This window comes from Mesoplodon bidens (assembly GCF_964165515.1).
Source record: "Mesoplodon bidens genome assembly, contig: HAP1_SCAFFOLD_118, whole genome shotgun sequence".
Lineage (NCBI taxonomy): Eukaryota > Metazoa > Chordata > Mammalia > Artiodactyla > Ziphiidae > Mesoplodon > Mesoplodon bidens.
In genome coordinates this window covers 1,579,320-1,596,355 of record NW_027671260.1, presented here as the reverse complement: position 1 = coordinate 1,596,355, position 17,036 = coordinate 1,579,320, and the positions used below count along the sequence as shown (strand labels likewise).

General features: G+C 47.4%; 1 long non-coding RNA gene across 9 annotated transcripts in view; it reads left to right on the top strand.

Moving 5' to 3' along the window:
* LOC308611637 overlaps positions 1-17,036 on the top strand; it is a 154,913-nt gene that overhangs the window by 24,711 nt on the left and 113,166 nt on the right. For 6 of the 9 annotated variants that reach the window (XR_014014983.1, XR_014014984.1, XR_014014986.1 and 3 more), the window contains exons 2-3: positions 6,605-6,669; positions 16,402-16,487. This is a non-coding gene — a long non-coding RNA (uncharacterized lncRNA). The remainder of the gene's footprint in view (positions 1-6,604; positions 6,670-16,401; positions 16,488-17,036) is intronic. The other 3 variants (XR_014014985.1, XR_014014987.1, XR_014014991.1) reach the window with 1 other exon arrangement.

Here is a 17,036-nt window from a genome sequence, read left to right as displayed (position 1 = left end):
ATGTCCACAAGCTGACCACACACCCCTCAACCTCCTCTCCCTCACCCCACTCGTTTGTAATTCACTTTAAACATTTTTTAAATTTTATATTGGGAGTATAGTTGATTTACAGTGTTGTGTTAGTTTCCGGTGTACAGCAAAGTGATTCAGTTATATGGACACAGATATCTATTCTTTTTCAGATTGTTTTCCCATTTAGGTTATTACCGAATTTTGCTTTTTTTTCGTGGTGCTGTGTGGCTTGTAGGATCTCAGTTCCCTGACCAGGGATTGAACCCGGGCCCCGGCCGTGAAAGACCAGAATCCTAACCTCTGGGCCACCAGGGAACTCCCTAGGTTACTACAGAATATTGAGTAGAGATCCCTGTGCTCTACAGGAGGTCCTTGTTGATTTCCTGTTTTATATATAGTTGTGTGCATATGTTAGCCCCAACCTCCTGATCTATCCCTCTCCCCCACCTTTTCCCTTTGGTAAACATAAGTTTTTTTTCTATGTCTGTGAGTCTGTTTCCGTTTTGTTCAGAAGTTCATTCGTATCACTGTTTTAGATTCCACACAGGAGTGATAGCGTATGGTATTTGTCTTTGTCTGACATCCTTCACTTAGTCTGATAATCTCTAGGTCCATCCATGTTGCTGCACATGGCATAATCTCATTCTTTTTTATGGCTGAGTAGTATTCCATCACACATATGTACCACATCTTCCCTATCCATTCCTCTGTCGATGGACATTTAAGTTGCTTCCATGTCTTGGCTATTGTAAATCGTACTGCTATACATATTGGGGTGCATGTGTCTTCTTGAATTATGGTTTTCTCTGGGTATATGCCCAGGAGTGGGATTGCTGGGTCCTACGGTAGCTCTAGCTTTAGTGTTTTGAGGAGCCTCCACACTGTTCTGCATAGCGGCAGCCCCAGTGTACATTCCCACCAACAGCCTCACCCCATCTGTAAACACCTTTCCCTGAAAGCCACGGGGGAGTGGGGGCCTTTTGAGCCCTAGATACCTGGACCCCTTGCTTGTTGCCCCGCCATAAACGCGGCACTTTCCTTCACCGTGACCCGTGTCCGTAGACTGGCTTTAGTGCGTGCGGGCGAGTGGACCCAAGTGTGGTTCCGTAACAGCGTGTTTGGAGATCAGCAGAACTGTCGCCTCTCCTCCTCTCTCTTCCTCCTGCGGATGCAGTTTAATACAACAACGGCTGTAGCTCTAGTGCAGAAATATCAGTGGGGTGAAGCAGAAGGGCTTTGTCAATACAGTCCTTTGGGCATGAGAGTCCCGTGGAGAAAATATTCCAACACAGATGCCTGGACCCAGCCTCACAGATTCTAATTCCACAGCACTGAGCCAGGGCCTAATTTTAACCTTCTCAATGGACATGCTTCTGATGTGGAAATGACTGGGTGGGATGTGCCACCCAGGCTGGTGCAGTAGGGGGTCTTCAAGGCATCGTTGAATGCAATAAGCAGGAGGGAGGTGAACCGTGACCTGGATTTCAAAGAGGCAGGGCTGTGGCCGGGCCATGGGTCCACAGCTGAGCAGACGTCTGTGTCAGCCTGCAGTCCTCCTGCCAACGGGTCCGTGACAAGCCCTCCAGCGGCCTGGTGCTGCTGCGGATGAGCAGCCCTGGGATCGGAGTTCAGCCCAGGCACCTACCTGCTACATACATAGTGCATGTGCTTGTGAGGAAACCGCCCTCTCCACCAGGAAGCCTGGAGCACATCCTCCCGTACAGCCCTCAGAGGGGACCAACCCTGCTGACACCTTGATCTCAGACTTGCAGCCTGCGTAAATGTCGGACAGTGCATTTGTGTTGCTTAAGCCCGCCAGTGTGTCGTATTTTGTGACGCAGCCCAAGTAAACTGCTACGACCTGTATTTTGAATAAGAAGGAATTCACATGAGACGGTCACTTTCCTGCTTCCCCTGCCTTTATTTTTTTATTTTTATTTGTAAAAAATTATTTATCTCTCTTAGGCTGCATCGTGTCTAATTGCAGCACGCGGGCTTAATTGCCCCGTGGCGTGTGGGATCTTAGCTCCCGGACCAGTGTTCCCAGGCTTTGAACCCACGTACCCTGTATTACAAGGCGGATTCTTTACCACTGGAACACCAGGGAAGTCCCTCCCCTGCCTTTAAATTAAGACGTGTCGCTGAGCTTCAAAGAAGAGCCTGTCCTTTTCTGTTAGATTACAAACTTGAGTTTTCTTCTTAAACAGTGCGTTTCCTGGTTGTGGTACATGCGTTAGTGTTGAAAACAATGGTTGAGAGACTTTAAGAGGAAAATGATTTTACAAATCCTGAAGATGGATGCCAGTTATCTTGATAAAATTGGTATGTTAAGAGACCCAAAATAAACAGGAGAAAACACAGGCAACTACTTAGGAAATGCAGGATGGGAAAGGCTTCTTCAAGTACAGTGTCCAAGCTGATGAAAAGTATGAAGTGAAAGTGAAAGATTTGAACACAAAATATCTTTTTAAGTGTCTGTATAACAGAATGTGAGAGGAAAACATTAAGTTAAAAAGATAAAGAACAGGGATTGACAGATACACACTTTTATATGTAAAATAGATAAACAGTAAGGACCTACTGTATAGCCCAGGGAACTATGTTCAATATCTTGTAATAACCCATAATGGAAAAAAGAACCTGAAAAAGAATACATATATTCTTACATAAATACATGTAACTGAGTCACTTTGCTGTACACCTGAAATACTGTAAACGAAGTATACTTCAATAAAAATAGATAAGTGACAAAGTAGGGAAAATATCTGTATTTAATAGAAATGCAGATACAAAAAGAGAAAGCTTTATATTGTAAATCTCCATATATATGAAGAGATCTTAATGAAAGCAAACTAAAAGGTGGCCATTGCTGCTTCTGGTCAAGGTGAAATCGCAGGGTCCAGGTTTACCCTCCTAGCTTCAACAACTTTAAAAAGGGGGAAATGTATGAAATGACAGTTTTTCGCCTTTTGGAGAGAGGGGTGAGTCGTGAGAGACATCAGCTCACTGCTGGACATCCTGTTCATTGGGATGACTCCGTACTTATTATTCCCTTTTTTAGAGCATTTCCTGAAGACAGCTTGTAATAGAAAGACTTCCAGAGAGTGTCCAGGGCAGGGGGCTGGGGAGCCCAGCATGTCTCTGGGCTGGAGGGATAGAGTGAGGTGTGGAGGTGGGCACAGCAGCTGGGGTTCACAGGCCACCCCAGTCTTCTGCTGAGACACGGTCAGTGCACGTGGGTGAGGTGAGAACTGGAGGCCTGGTGGCGTGCTCATGGGCGCACTGCCCTTCCAAGGCGCTTCCCAGCAAGGTACTCTGTGTAGCTGATGTCCTTACGTGGTGAACTTGGAAAATGCGAGAAATGCGCCCTGGAGGTTTGCCAGGCTCAGGCTCAGAGGAGGTGTGGTCGCTGTCATTCCCACACAAGCAGCATTTCATCGGTGAGAATTCAGGCAGAGGCCACAGTCAGCAGCAGCAAGAACTGGAAAAGACCATTCATTCGTGGCTCTAAGCAGCCACTTCCAAGAGCAGTTTTGGAGAAGCACACATTTTGTGCAGGATTCATTTAATGTGGCAGTTCAGCTGGGGAAATCAGGAATGGGTTAGGTGCTTATTCATTTGCATGAATCATCACTTCTTATTTCCGTTTTTAGAGGATTTCCTCAAGACGCTTGTAATAGAAATACTTCCTCTGTCCCTTTCGTAAGTATCTAAATCTTTTTAAAAGCGAAATCAGTCTCTTGCCAGCATTACAACCCAGGAATGTTTATGTTAAGGACCTGAGAGCTATCTTCTTTATCTCTCTGTCACCAGGGGAGTTTAGGCTAGGTGTTAGGCACTTTCCTCTGAGCTATAAGTACGTGCTTGTCCTAGAGATAGGAGAAGTTGTCTTTCTCCTTTGGATAAAGGGTATTAACTAGCATGGACAACCACCGAGATGACCAGGTGAATTTAGGATGTACTCTGAAAGAATGTATGCCATTTTTATGGTGGTGTCAAGTCTATTCCCATGAGGCAAGTTCCCGTTTATCTTGAGAACCTGTATGCAACAGATTTTATCTGCTGAGCTATAAAAAAAAAAGGTGAGGTTGATTTCATTTGCACAAACATTAGTGGTTCACCTGTGGGTGCACAGCACAGTCTGGTTTAATGGTTATTCAACAGTAAAACCGTTTTCTTTATCTCTACATTTGTGGAGAGGATTTTCTCGGTTGGCGAGAGATTTTTTATTTTTATTTTGTGTGTTCGTTAATTAATTAATTAATGAGACTGTGCTGCACAGCATGCGGGATCTTAGTTCCCCAACCAGGAATCAAACACGTGCCCCCTGCAGTGGAAACTAGGAGTCTTCACCACTGGACCACCAGGGAAGTCCCTGGAGATTTTATTTTTAACTTTTCCCCTAGCAGCTTTTAAGGAACAGTTGGCCAAGAACACAGTTATATTATTTCACCCCCAGTGATAAATAGTGATAAATCATTACCCTTCTGATTCCATTTTTGAAAAATGATATTTTTACCTAACATAAACAGCATCCTGTATAAGAGGTAAGATCCCAGGTATCTGTTTTCTGTTTTCGGTTTGTGTGTACGTTCTGATTTTCGTACAGTTTTTAATGCGTTGGTTGTGTAATCTAAACAGCTACAGTTTCTATTTTCTTTTCCTTCCGTGGGCAATATTAGTTTGTGTCATGGCTGGGCATTTATTGTATTCTAGGATTTGAATGAAAGTTGTAGCGTTTCAGTTAAGCGAACATGATACCCTCCTTCCCCTCTCCTGGTGGTGGGGGAATCTCAGATGTAACCCGAAATGTCCCAGGGCCGGGAAAGGACCAGGGACCCTGGAGACCATCACACAGCCCCCACTTGAGGCCACACCTTTCCTTGATCCCTAACAGGAGTGAAGACAAATGGGCAATGGAGTCCCTGGTCCAGGCGGCACAGCCTCGCAGCACAGCAGCACTTGAGCGCCAGATGAGAAGGAGACATTTCATACGTTCACTATCTTGACGGCACGGAGACTTCTGGGAGGCTTCTGGAGTCCGGGTACTTGTCCCGTGCTCCTGGCGGGCTTTGGCAGGCGGACTTCGGGCGTCCGCCTGCGCAGGTGCGCCTCATGATTTGTGCGTGTTGGCGCACGCGCACCGTCGCCGCCCCGCCCTCGCTTCCTGTGCGGGCCCAGGTCGTCGCTGGCCGTCGTTCCCCCGTCTTGGCCTCTTGCGGGCGAGCATTTCGGGGGCCTGCGGGGCGGTACGCTGTCCGGGCCGGCCGGCAGCCCGCGGGAGCGGGCTGTGCGGGCGAGGGTTCGCGTGGGCCGGGTGGAGGCTGGAACTGTGACCTCCGAGCTCGAACCGCGGAGCCCGCGTTTGGGCCGGAGTGGCCGGGCGGCCGGCAGCGGTGCAGTGCCCGACCATGTGCAGCGCGGGGCCAAGCGAGGTCCCGGGAGGGACGTGGGCCCAGAGCCGGCTCCTCTGGCCCAGTGGTCTCGGGAGGCGGAGCGGAGGGACCCCGAGAGAGGAGTGCGCCCGAGGAGCAGCCCCCGGACCGGAGCCTCGGGAGCCCGGGGCCGGTGAGCGAGTCCCGACGGGGTAGGTGTTGCGTCTGCAGGCCTGTAGTTGGTTGTGGAGCCTGCGGCCCTTGAAGAGCAGAGCTTGGGGTAGCCCGCCCCGGGCCCCGCGGTAGAGCCACCTGGAGGGTTTGACCGCTTCCCGGAGGTGGAGGGGCCGGGCTGGAGGACAGGGCTGGCTGCTCCGGATGGGGCTCCCCTGGGACTTGTGAGCTCTGGGTGTCCTGGGGGAGCAGGGTCCACAGGCTCGGCCGGGACGTGCCGCGTCCTCCCCTCCGTCCAACCCCGATCCTCCTCCTCGTCCTCCCCCTCCTGTCGCCGTCTCGGCATCTCGCACGTGTGTCTCAAGGCGCGTCAGCACCTTGGTTGTGTAATGTAAGCGTCCGCCGCCCCCCTGGGTTGTGCCCTGTGGAGTCGCCCAGTGTAATCGGTGCAGGATGAGTCTGCAGGGCTTCTGTCCTGCTGCCTCGGGTGAGGAAGGAAGCGATGGGGCCTGAGAAGGGAGATGACTTGTCCTAGACCCTCACCGGGTGTGCACGTGGGGTCGCTCACAGGACTCCAAACTCCTAGGGCAGGTGTTCTGTCCACTTAAAGTCAGCTTTAATAAAAGATGTTTTCGAGCGTCGCACTTAAGTTTGTAAAGTTTGTACAAATCATTGCAAGACTGAAACGCACCTGAGTGTGTCCCTTTATTCTGGGTATCCTGTGGATGTTGTGATCTAAGTTGTTAACAGACTGAGAAGAGATAAACTATAAGCGTTTTTTAATTTCATATTTAATGACGGAGGTTTATTTTAATAGGATTCAATGTACACTCGCTATGGAAAAATAAAGTATCCCCTCAGGTACCAGAGTCACGTGGGAGTTACAGACCTGAGGGTGGTTGCTCCCTCCTTATTCTCACAGGCCCTTCTGAAGGTGAAAGGACGGGTCTCCCACAGGTGTCTCTTGTGGAGCGCGGGGCGGGTGCTCGTGCACCCCGAGCCGCTTCAGTCGTAGCTTCACTGCCTGCGTTTTCCTTCTCCAGGTCCGCCTCCACTGTCACAGTCCTGCACGTTGTTCCAAGAGCAGCGGAAAATGAGTCAGCCTCTGGTGAGTTTTGCTGTTTACGTATTTACCTGCTGCTGTTCTTTTGTGATAACACCTTGGGAGGCGCATAGTTCAAAAGTTAAAATGGGAAAGTAGGAGTAGGTAAAAGATGTGGTTAGACAAAGTGTAGAGGAGCAGGTCAGCACCAAGTGTTTCTGGCAAGTTCTACGTGTAGATCCCAGGATCCTCTTAGAGCCACAGTACAAGGCTCGTGTTCTTGACATTTGTGGCAGAACACCATCCCTTGCTTGACTTATATGGTCCTGCCAAATCACTTTTGTTCTCGAGCGTTAAAAGGTTTCCCTGAGGATCCCGCTGTAGGCCGCGAGCCTTCCTGAGCGACAGCCCCTAACGTGTTGACGTTGGTGCCTTCCTCGTGCTTCCTGTAAGCCGAGAGCGTGCTGTCCAGGGAGCACTCAGTGCATATAAGTTGTCTGTTCAGTAGAACACCGTTGTCACATAGGTACATTGTTTTCAGTGCTCAGTCGAGGGATGCAATGAGGATCATCTGGAAGAACAGCCTTGTCACCCTTCCAGTAAACTGCGCTCTTTGTCTTACAATCTCAGAGGGTCGCGCTACACACCATGCAGTGAGGTCTCTGGCAAAGATTCTTGTTTCCCAGCTGAATTGTATCGTGCAGCCTGCGGTCTTGGTTCTGCCCCTCCACGGAACCTGATCCGGTTGAGGTGACCTGGCATCCAGCATACAAAGCAGTGGAGATTTGCCAGTCGTCACCTCAGACCGCTGTCGCCTTGCCACCTGCAGAGTCTGCTCTGTTGGTTTCTGTGACAGATCTCTCCTTGCTGTCTTCCTGACTGACTCTGTCTTCCGCCCTCTGTGTGTGTTGTCGTTTCACCCTTGGTCCATGACTCTCCACCCCGTCTGATCTCACCCTCTGGTGCTTTTCACCTCCAGCTCTGTCAGTTCTCCCACCTGGACCAGACAGATGCCTCCGTCCAGCCACTTGCCAGCATCTCTGTGGCGTTTGTCCAAAGGGCACCTCGGATGACTAGATCCAGTAGATCCAGAAATGATTATTTACAGCTCCCCTGCCCCTTGCCTTGTCCTGTTGTCTCTGGCGGCTCATCGTTGCATCATCCAGCCTGTCGCCTGCCCAGAAAAATGAGTTCATTCTAAAGTCCTTCTCCATCCTCTGTTACCACGTTGTAGTGTGAGGCTTGTTAATGTCGTCTTCTGGATGGTTTTTATTCGTTCTCCTTCATCCCATACTTGCTACCATTAAAACAGCTTATCTGTTCATTTCTGTAGTTACAGAAACTTCTTTTCTGTGCCGCTACCTCTTTCCTCCAGCAGCTCAAGTGTATTCTCCACGCTGAGTATTTCTCCTAAAATATTAATCACAGCGTTTTGTCTGCATGTGGGAAGCACTTTAGAGGTTCCCTGGGTGACTGGACAAACGAGGTTGCCGTTCCGCGGAGCCAATAACCATCGAGCCCAGCACTGGGGGGAGGTCCTAAGTCGCCAATGATGTGTTTGGATGGATCTGTGGGGTAAAATCCTGATCGGAGAGGCTTAGGAGAGAGGAGTGGGAGAACTGGGTTTGTTCTGGTCCCAACTTTTTCAACACATTTTGCTGTGATGGGGAAAATAGAAACTGGACAGTAGCTGGGGTAGGAGCTGAGGTCCGGGGAGGATGTTGTGTTGTGTTGTGTTGTGTTGTGATGGGAGAAATAACAGTGGGAATGATCCAGTAGATGCGTGTGGGGGAGGGGAGAGCTGCTGCCCGTGGTCCTGGAGTGGGGAGGGGATGGCTGAGCAGGGTTTCAGGTGGGGAAGCCCTCCGATGGCTTCTGTGTTCTCAGGGAAGCAGCTCCTCAGCTGAGGGTGAGGGTGAGGTTGGGGGTTTGAGGGGAGAGCAGAGCTCTGGGGCCCAGCTCCATCGTGACCATCAGCACACACAGTGCATCCAGCTGGGAAGACTGTACTTGCCTTCCCTGCCTGAAAAGCCATCTCCTTTCTTAAATGTGGGAGTAATTACTCTTTGGGGAGCCTATGTAACTACATGGGTGCTTCTCAGCTCAAAACGAATTGAGTGCCAGTTCTGGCCACAGACATTTTCTGCTCTGCTGATGGAAGGGTCCCCAGAGGAAGTGTCCTGCTTGCCTGGCTCTTGGCCTCGAGGACCCTTCACACCATCTAGTGTTGTGTCTTTTATCTTTGACATAAGCATCAAATGTCTTCAGGTTGTGCATGTGATCTTAAGAAGCAATTCCCTGCTTCCAGGAGCTTCTGTGCTCCTCGGGAAAGGCACTTCACAGACGTAATTACGGGAGAGGACGGGAATCCTGCCCGTCGATACGTAGGGAACTCCAGAGTGCTGACAAAGCAGAGCCTGCTTTTATTTATTTATTTATTCATTCATTCATTTAAATTTTTTATTTGTTTACTATTTAACTTATTCAGTTTTGGCTGCGTTGGGTCTCTGTTGCTGCGCGCGGGCTTTGTTCTCTAGTTGCGGCGAGCGGGCGCTACTCCTTGTGGCGGTGCGCGGGCTTCTCATTGCGGTGGCTTCTCTTATTGCGGAGCATGGCTTCTAGGCATGCGGGCTTCAGTAGTTGCGGGTCCCGGGCTCAGTAGTTGTGGTGCGCAGGCTCTAGAGTGCAGGCTCAGTAGTTGTGGCGCACGAGCTTAGTTGCTCCGCAGCACGTGGGATCTTCCCGGACCAGGGTTCCAACCCGTGTGCCCACCATTGGCAGGTGGATTCTTAACCAGTGTGCGACCAGGGAAGTCCGAGAGCCTGGTTTTAAATGCATTGTCAGAGCACGTGGCTCAGTGACTCGGGGAAGGGGGACGGCCCTCAAGTGCCCAGGACTTGGGTAGCTGCAGAGGTTGGCGAGGCTCTCAGAGCAGCGTGAGGTGGACTGGATGAGGCTCCTGAGGTGCTGGTAAGGACCTCCCTCCTTAGGATGTGGGTCTCCCGTCAGGAAGAGCGGGACGTGAAGGCAGGCAGACCCTGAGTTTGACTGAAGAGCCTCCCCTCTGTGCTGGTTTTGGTTTCTTCCTGTGCAGAAACTGAAACCTTGTAATTGGGACAGTGAGTCATCTGATCAAAAGATGTCATGTGTAGAGACTGTGGACGGCATGAAACGCGGGGTGGGGTGCGGTGGGTCAAGTCAGGGGGACTCTGGGCTCCAGCGCGATGCCCGACAGGAAGGGGCGAGGCCGCGGCGTGTTCCCGCTCATCCTAGGCCCCGGTAAGCAGTATGGACGTTCCCTTGGGGTTTTTCTGAATCGTGAATGAGGTTGAGAGTATTTTCACGTGCTTAGAAGCCGTTTCTTCTTTTTAATTGGTAGACAGTCTTTAGAGCAGTTTTAGGGTTATAGGAGAATCAGAATCAAGCAGACAGCACTTTCCTATACCCGTTCCTCTGGGTTCCCTCCCTTGGTAACGTCTCTGGCCTGTGTGGTGCGTCCTCTCAGTGATGGATCGGCATTGACACCTAATTCTCCCCTGGAGTCTGTAGTTTATATTAAGGCTCACTCTCTGTGTCCTACTGTTCAGGTTTGGACAGGTGTGATGACCTGCAGCCACCACTGCAGTGCCACCCAGAACCATTTCACTGCCCGAAACATCCCTGGGGGCCACCTTCCCTACCAGTGCCCTACCAGAACATCCTACCAGTGCCCCCAAGCCCCTGACAGCTGCTGGTCTTGTTACTGTCTGTGTTTTTTTGCCCTTTTGAGAATGTCACGTAGTTGGAGTCCTTCATTCTGTGGTCTTTTCAGACTGGTGTCTTTCTGTTTTTATATGAAGGGCCTGTTCATGTCCACTGCCTGTCTTCCTGCCCCAATACTGTCTTGTTTTGTTTTGTTTTGTTCTGTTTTGTTTTCCTTGTCTTACTGCCTTTCAGAGTCGTCTTAAATGTTTCTAAATTTTTCCAGTTGGGGTCCTGTTAGTAAACATTGTTTTCCAAGGTTTATTGTCATTTTCCTGTATTTTCCCGCATTGCTATATAATTCATTACTTTTTTTTACTTTGAGAGGTTGAATACCATGCATTTCAAAAGTTTCTCAAAATCAGCACATTTGTGTGGATAAGATTCCTAGTTGAAGAGCACCCTCCTTGGTCAGTACTGGGGTGCAGCTTCTTTGCAGGGGGAGGAATGCATTGGTCTCCTGGTTCCCTTTCTGTTGGGTCTCAGTTCCCCTTGCTGGTTCTGGGCACTGCATCAGCCACTCTCCTGGGATAGGCCAGGCAGGTGGGGTCCTCACTTCCTGGCTCCAGAAGTTGTGTGTGTCTGAGAACACCTTTGTTTTTCCCTGAGGAGCAAGAGGACTCTTTTGGTTGGGGAGCGGCATCCTAGGACTGCGGCCCTTGGGCCCCCACTGTTCTGTGTCATTTGGGCCCCAGCCATGCGTGGGAGATCTCTGACACAGGGACGCAGCTGTTAAAGTCCTCTTGGGGTTGTGTCATTTACAGTCCTCTGAGGAATACTCCTTTTCTTTAATGAAATTCCAGTGCTTAAGCTTTCTAGTCACTCATGAAAGGAATCTCAGAAAGGAAAGGAGACCGGTCCTCTCTGCCCCCAAGCAGGGGAGTGAGCCGACACTGTTAACCTAACAGTGAGAAAGTGGCTTGTGGGAAATGTGTAACCAGTTCTGAGTTCTGTGATTACAAGGCTGTCTGTGGAATCTTACTGTACCAAGGGGTCTTTTAAGACACATACATCATGGGTTGTTCCCTTGTGTTTTGAAACTAACCTAAAACCCCTAAATATTTGCAGTTCTGATTGCTTTCTTAATTTGTTATCCAGGTTTCCCGAAATCCATTTTCTTAAAGTTGAAAGTGCGAGAAGAGTGCAATTTTCTCATCTTCCCTTTACATAAAAGTGAATGTGGTCAAGCCGCTTAACCCATCACCAAATAGAAAATCATCTGGAACGTTCACATTAATGCTCTTTTCAAGCAGGAACAGTGCGTATATTTTTATGCCCATTACCAGTGAAAACTATAATGTTTTCTTATTGTGCTGTTTTTTTCGCATCAGGCAAAATGACAAGCAATTAGAAAAGCCCCACAAATCACACATTTTGTGAAATTACAAATGCAAAACCGGAAAGTAGAATAAGGTGCGCGTGATTCTACTTAGGCATTAAAATTAGAGTAGTTCATGGTCTGATCCCTCACTCTCTTGCATTTGGTAGTAACTTTCAGTGTGTGAACGAGTGGGCCCCCAGTCTTCATCCGGGCAGCCACAGATGTGACCAGCGACACCTGAATGGAATATGCGCAGAGCTTCTGGAAGACTTGCTGTCGATTTCTGAGCCAGGCTTCTCGAGGCTGAGCCGAGGCAGTTCTGCACAGACGCTTGTCTGCCTTGGGCGGCAACCAACTCTTTCCCCCGGCCCCCCTCATCCCCCCACCTCGTGTGTCCTATCAGCAGCTGGGCACCCTCAGCCTAACCAGGCCAGCAAAGCCTGGGTCCCAGACATCTCTGCATCTGGAGCTGGGGGTCAGGTGACCTGGCATCTCAGGGGACCTTGCTAACAGGACCCATCCTGCCTCTTCGATTGTTCCACATAAAGAACTTTGATTTGCAGTCAATGTCAGGAGTTTGTTGCCATCTGAAACGGCCTCTGAGCTTGGCATGGTCTTTTCCTTAACCTCCTCCACACCATTCCTTAGTTACACTGTGGCACGTGGGGTCTCAGTGTCCTGACCAGGGATTGAACCCAAGTACCCTGCATTGTAAGGCAGATTCTTTAACCCTGGACCACCAGGGAAGTCCCTACCCTTATGTTTTAACAGTTTTGGAGGTCTTCACAGAGATCTTGGATGGATTCACCTAACATCACCAGGTAAACTTCGTTTCAAAAGTAGTGCACCTCATTCCTCAAAACTTTTAAAGTAGAACTAATTATAAGATCCAGAAATTCCACTTCTGTGTATTTTTTCGGAAGAAAACAAAAACACTAGTTCAAAAAGACACATGCACCCCTATGTTCATTGAGCATTATTTATAATAGCCAGTGTATAGCAGCAACCTAAGTGTCCATCCATAGATGAATGGATAAAGAAGATGTGTCATATATACATATATATTTATATGTATACGTATATATATATATATATACACATATATATGTATATGTATATATATATAACTGTACACACACACACAATGGACTATTAGCCAGAAAAAAAGAAAAGAAGAAGAAGAATGAGGGGCTTCCCTGTGGATGCAGTGGTTAAGAATCCGCCTGCCAGTGCAGGGGAAATGGGTTCAAGCCCTGGTCCGGGAAGATCCCACATGCCACGGAGCAGCTAAGCCCGTGTGCCACAACTATTGAGCCACGCTCTAGAGCCTGTGAGCCACAACTACTGAACCCACGTACCACAGCTACTGAAGCCCGCTCACCTAGAGCCCATGCTCTGCAACAAGCTAAGCAACCGCAATTAGAAGCCCATGCACCGCAAGGAAGAGAAATCCCCGCTCGCTGCAACTAGAAAAGAGGCTGCATGCAGCAACAAAAACCCAATGCAGCCAAAAGTAAAATAAATAAATTTTTAAAAATTAAAAAAAAATGAAATCTTGCCATTTTGTGGCAACATGGATGGAGCTAGAGTGTATTATGCTAAGTGCAATATGTCAGACAGAGAAAGACAAATACCATATGATCTCATTTGTATGTGTACTCTAAAAAACAAAACAAATGAACTAATGTCACTAAACAGAAACAGACTCATAGATACAGAGAACAAACAGGTGGTTGCCAGAAGAGGGTAGGTGGATGAGTGAAATAGGTGAGGGAGATTAAGAGGAACAGATAAGCAGTTAGAAAATAAATGAGTCATGGGAATGAACTATACAGCATGGGCAATACAGTCAATAGCATTATAACTTTGTACGGTGACGGATGGTAACTAGACCATAACTAGAGTTAATCTTGGTGATCATTTTCTAATGTACAGAAATATTGATATTATGCACCTGGAACTAACATAGTGTAGTAGGTCAGTTACACTTGAATTAAACTTTTTTAATTCAAACGAAAACAATAGTGTGCCTCGTTAACTAGAGATGCTTAGTCATACAGCAGTTCTCTAGAACATATTCATCCTGTGTAACTGTAACTTTATACCCGTTGAACAACTCCCCATTCTCTCCTCCCCCACCCCTGACAATTTATGGGTGACTCTTTTAGATACCTCACCTCATATAAGTGGAAACACACAGTTTTGTCCTTCTGTGACTGACTTATTTCACCTATCATAATGTGTTCTGTTTATATCCCCGTTGTCACAACTGGTAGGATTTCCTTCTAATAGGAAAGTCTGAATAATATCCTATGTATATACCCCATTTTCTTTATCCATTTCTCTGTGGATGAAAATTTGCATTTTTTTCCTACCTTGGCTCTGGTGAATAATGCTGTAATGACTATAGAGGTGCATGTATCTCTTCTAGATATTGATTTCCTTTTCTTTGAATATACAGGCTATATTATATTGTATTATATTCTATTACATTATATTCTATTATAGTTATTGTGCTTCCCGGATCTTGTGTTTTTCACAAATTGAAGGTTTGCAGCAACTCTTTGTTGAGCAAGTCTGTTGGCACTGTATTTCCAACAGTAGTTGCTCACTTCTTGTCTTTGGGTCATATTTTAGTAATTCTCACACTATTTCAAACCCTCCATCAGCAAAAAGGTTACTACTCGCCGAAGGCTCAGATGATGGTTAGCATTTTTTAGCAGTAAAGTATTTTTAATTTTCTTTTTGTTTCGGCTGTGCTGCACACCACATCACGTGGGATCTCAGTTCCCCGACCAGGGATCAAACCTGCGCCCCCTGTAGGAAGGCGGATTCTTAACCACTGGACCACCAGGGAAGTCCCTAAAGTATGTTTTTTAACATCTTTATTGGAGTATAATTGCTTTACAGCGTTGTGTTACTTTCTGCTGTATAACAAAGTGAATCAGTTGTATGTATACCTATATCCCCATATCCCCTCCATCTTGCGTCTCCCTCCCACCCTCCCTTTCCCACCCCTCTAGGTGGACACAAAGCACTGAGCTGATCTCCCTGTGCTATGCGGCTGCTTCCCACTAGCTATCGGTTTTACATTTGGTAGTGTACACGTGTCCATGCCACTGTCTCGCTTCGTCCCAGCTTACCCTTCCCCCTCCCCGTGTCCTCAAGTGAATTCTCTATGTCTGCGTCTTTATTCCTGTCCTGCCACTAGGTTCATCAGAACCACTTTTTTTTTCCTTTGGTTTCCATCTCGCTTTGTCCCAGCTTACCCTTCCCCCTCCCTGTGTCCTCAAGTGCATTCTCTACGTCTGCATCTTTATTCCTGTCCTGCCACTAGGTTCATCAGAACCACTTTTTTTCCTTTGGATTCCATAAATATGTGTTAGCATACGGTATTTGTTTATCTCTTTCTGAGTTACTTCACTCTGTTTCACAGACTCTAGGTCCATCCACCTCACTACAAATAGTTCAATTTCGTTTGTTTTTATGGCTCAGTCAAATTCCATGGTATATATGTGCCCCATCTTCCTTATCCATTCATCTGTCAGTGGACGCTTAAGTTGCTTCCATGTCCTGGCTATTGTAAATAGTGCTGCAGTGAACATTGTGGTACGTGTCTCTTTTTGAATTATGGACTTCTCAGCGTATATGCCCAGGAGTGGCATTGCTGGATCATATGGTAGTTCTATTGTTAGTTGGGTTTTTTTTGTATAAATTTATGTATTTTTATCTATTCATTATTTTTGGCTGTGTTGGGTCTTTGTTGCTGTACGCGGGCTTTCTCTAATTGCAGCGGGCAGGTGCTTCAGTGTTGTGGTGCGCGGGCTTCTCATTGCGGTGGCTTCTCTTGTTGTGGAGCGCGGGCTCTAGGCATGCGGGCTTCAGTAGTTGTGGCATGCGGGCTCAGTGGGTGTGTCTCGCGGGCTCTAGAGTGCAGACTCAGTAGTTGTGGCACACGGGCTTAGTTGCCCTGCGGCATGTGGGATCTTCCCGGACCAGGACTTGAACCCATGTCCCATGCATTGGGAGGAGGATTGTTAAACACTGTACCACCAGGGAAGCCCTATTTTCAGTTTTTTAAGGAACCTCCATACTGTTCTCCGTAGTGGCTGTATCAATGTACATTCCCACCAACAGTGCAGGGGGAGGGTTCCCTTTTCTCCACACCCTCTCCAGCATTTATTGTTTGTAGATTTTTTGGTGATGGCCATGCTGAGTGGTGTGAGCTGATACCTCACCGTAGTTGTGATTTGCCTTTCTCTAATGGTTAGTGTCATTGAGCATCCTTTCATGTGTTTGTTGGCAATCTTATATCTTCTTTGGAGAAATGTCCATTTAGGTCTTGTGTCCACTTTTGGATTGAGTTGTTTGTTTTTTTGATATTGAGCTGCGTGAGCCGCTTGTATATTTTGGAGATTAATCCTTTGTCAGTTGCTTCATTTACAACTATTTTCTCCCACTCTGAGAGTTGTTTTTTTGTCTTATTTATGGTTTCCTTTCCTGTGGAAAAGCTTTTAAGTTTGAATAGGTCCCATTTGTTTATTTTTGTTTTTATTTCCATTTCTCTAGGAGGTGGGTCAAAAAGGATCTTGCTGTGATTTATGTCATAGAGTGTTCTGCCTGTGTTTTCCTCTATGAGTTAGACAGTGTCTGGCCTTACCTTTAGGTCTTCAATCCATTTTGAGTTTATTTTTGTGTTATGGTGTTAGTAGTGTTCTCATTTCATTCTTTTACAGGTAGCTGTCCAGTTTTCCCAGCGCCACTTATTGAAGAGGCTGTCTTTTCTCCATTGTATATTCTTGCCTCCTTCATCAAAGCTAAGGTGACCATATGTGCGTGGGCTTATCTCTGGGCTTTCTATCCTGTTCCATTGATCTATATTTCTCTTCCCCAAAGTATATTTCAATAAAGGTATGTACATTGTTTGTTTAGACACAAGGCTGTCACACACTTAACAGACTACAGTATAGTGTAAACAGAAGCTTTTCATGCACGGGTACACCAGAAATTTCATGTGACTCGCTTTATGGCGGTATTGGCTTCATTGCAGTGTTCTGGAACTGAAGCTGCAGTGTCTCTGAGCTGGGCCTGTACACCCAGAAGTGGGATTGCTGGATCATATGGAAATTTTATTTAAAAGATTTTGAGAAAACTCCATACTGTTTTCCACAGTGCCTGCACAATGTTACATTCCTGCGTACAATATGCAAGGGTTACGATTTCTCTACCACCTTGACAACTCTTATCTTTAAAAAAAAATAAAAAATTGTAGGCATTCTAAGAGATGTGAGGTAGTATCTCATGATGATTTTGATTTGCATTTCCCAGATGATTAGTGACGTTGAGCACCTTTTCATGTACCTGGTGCTGT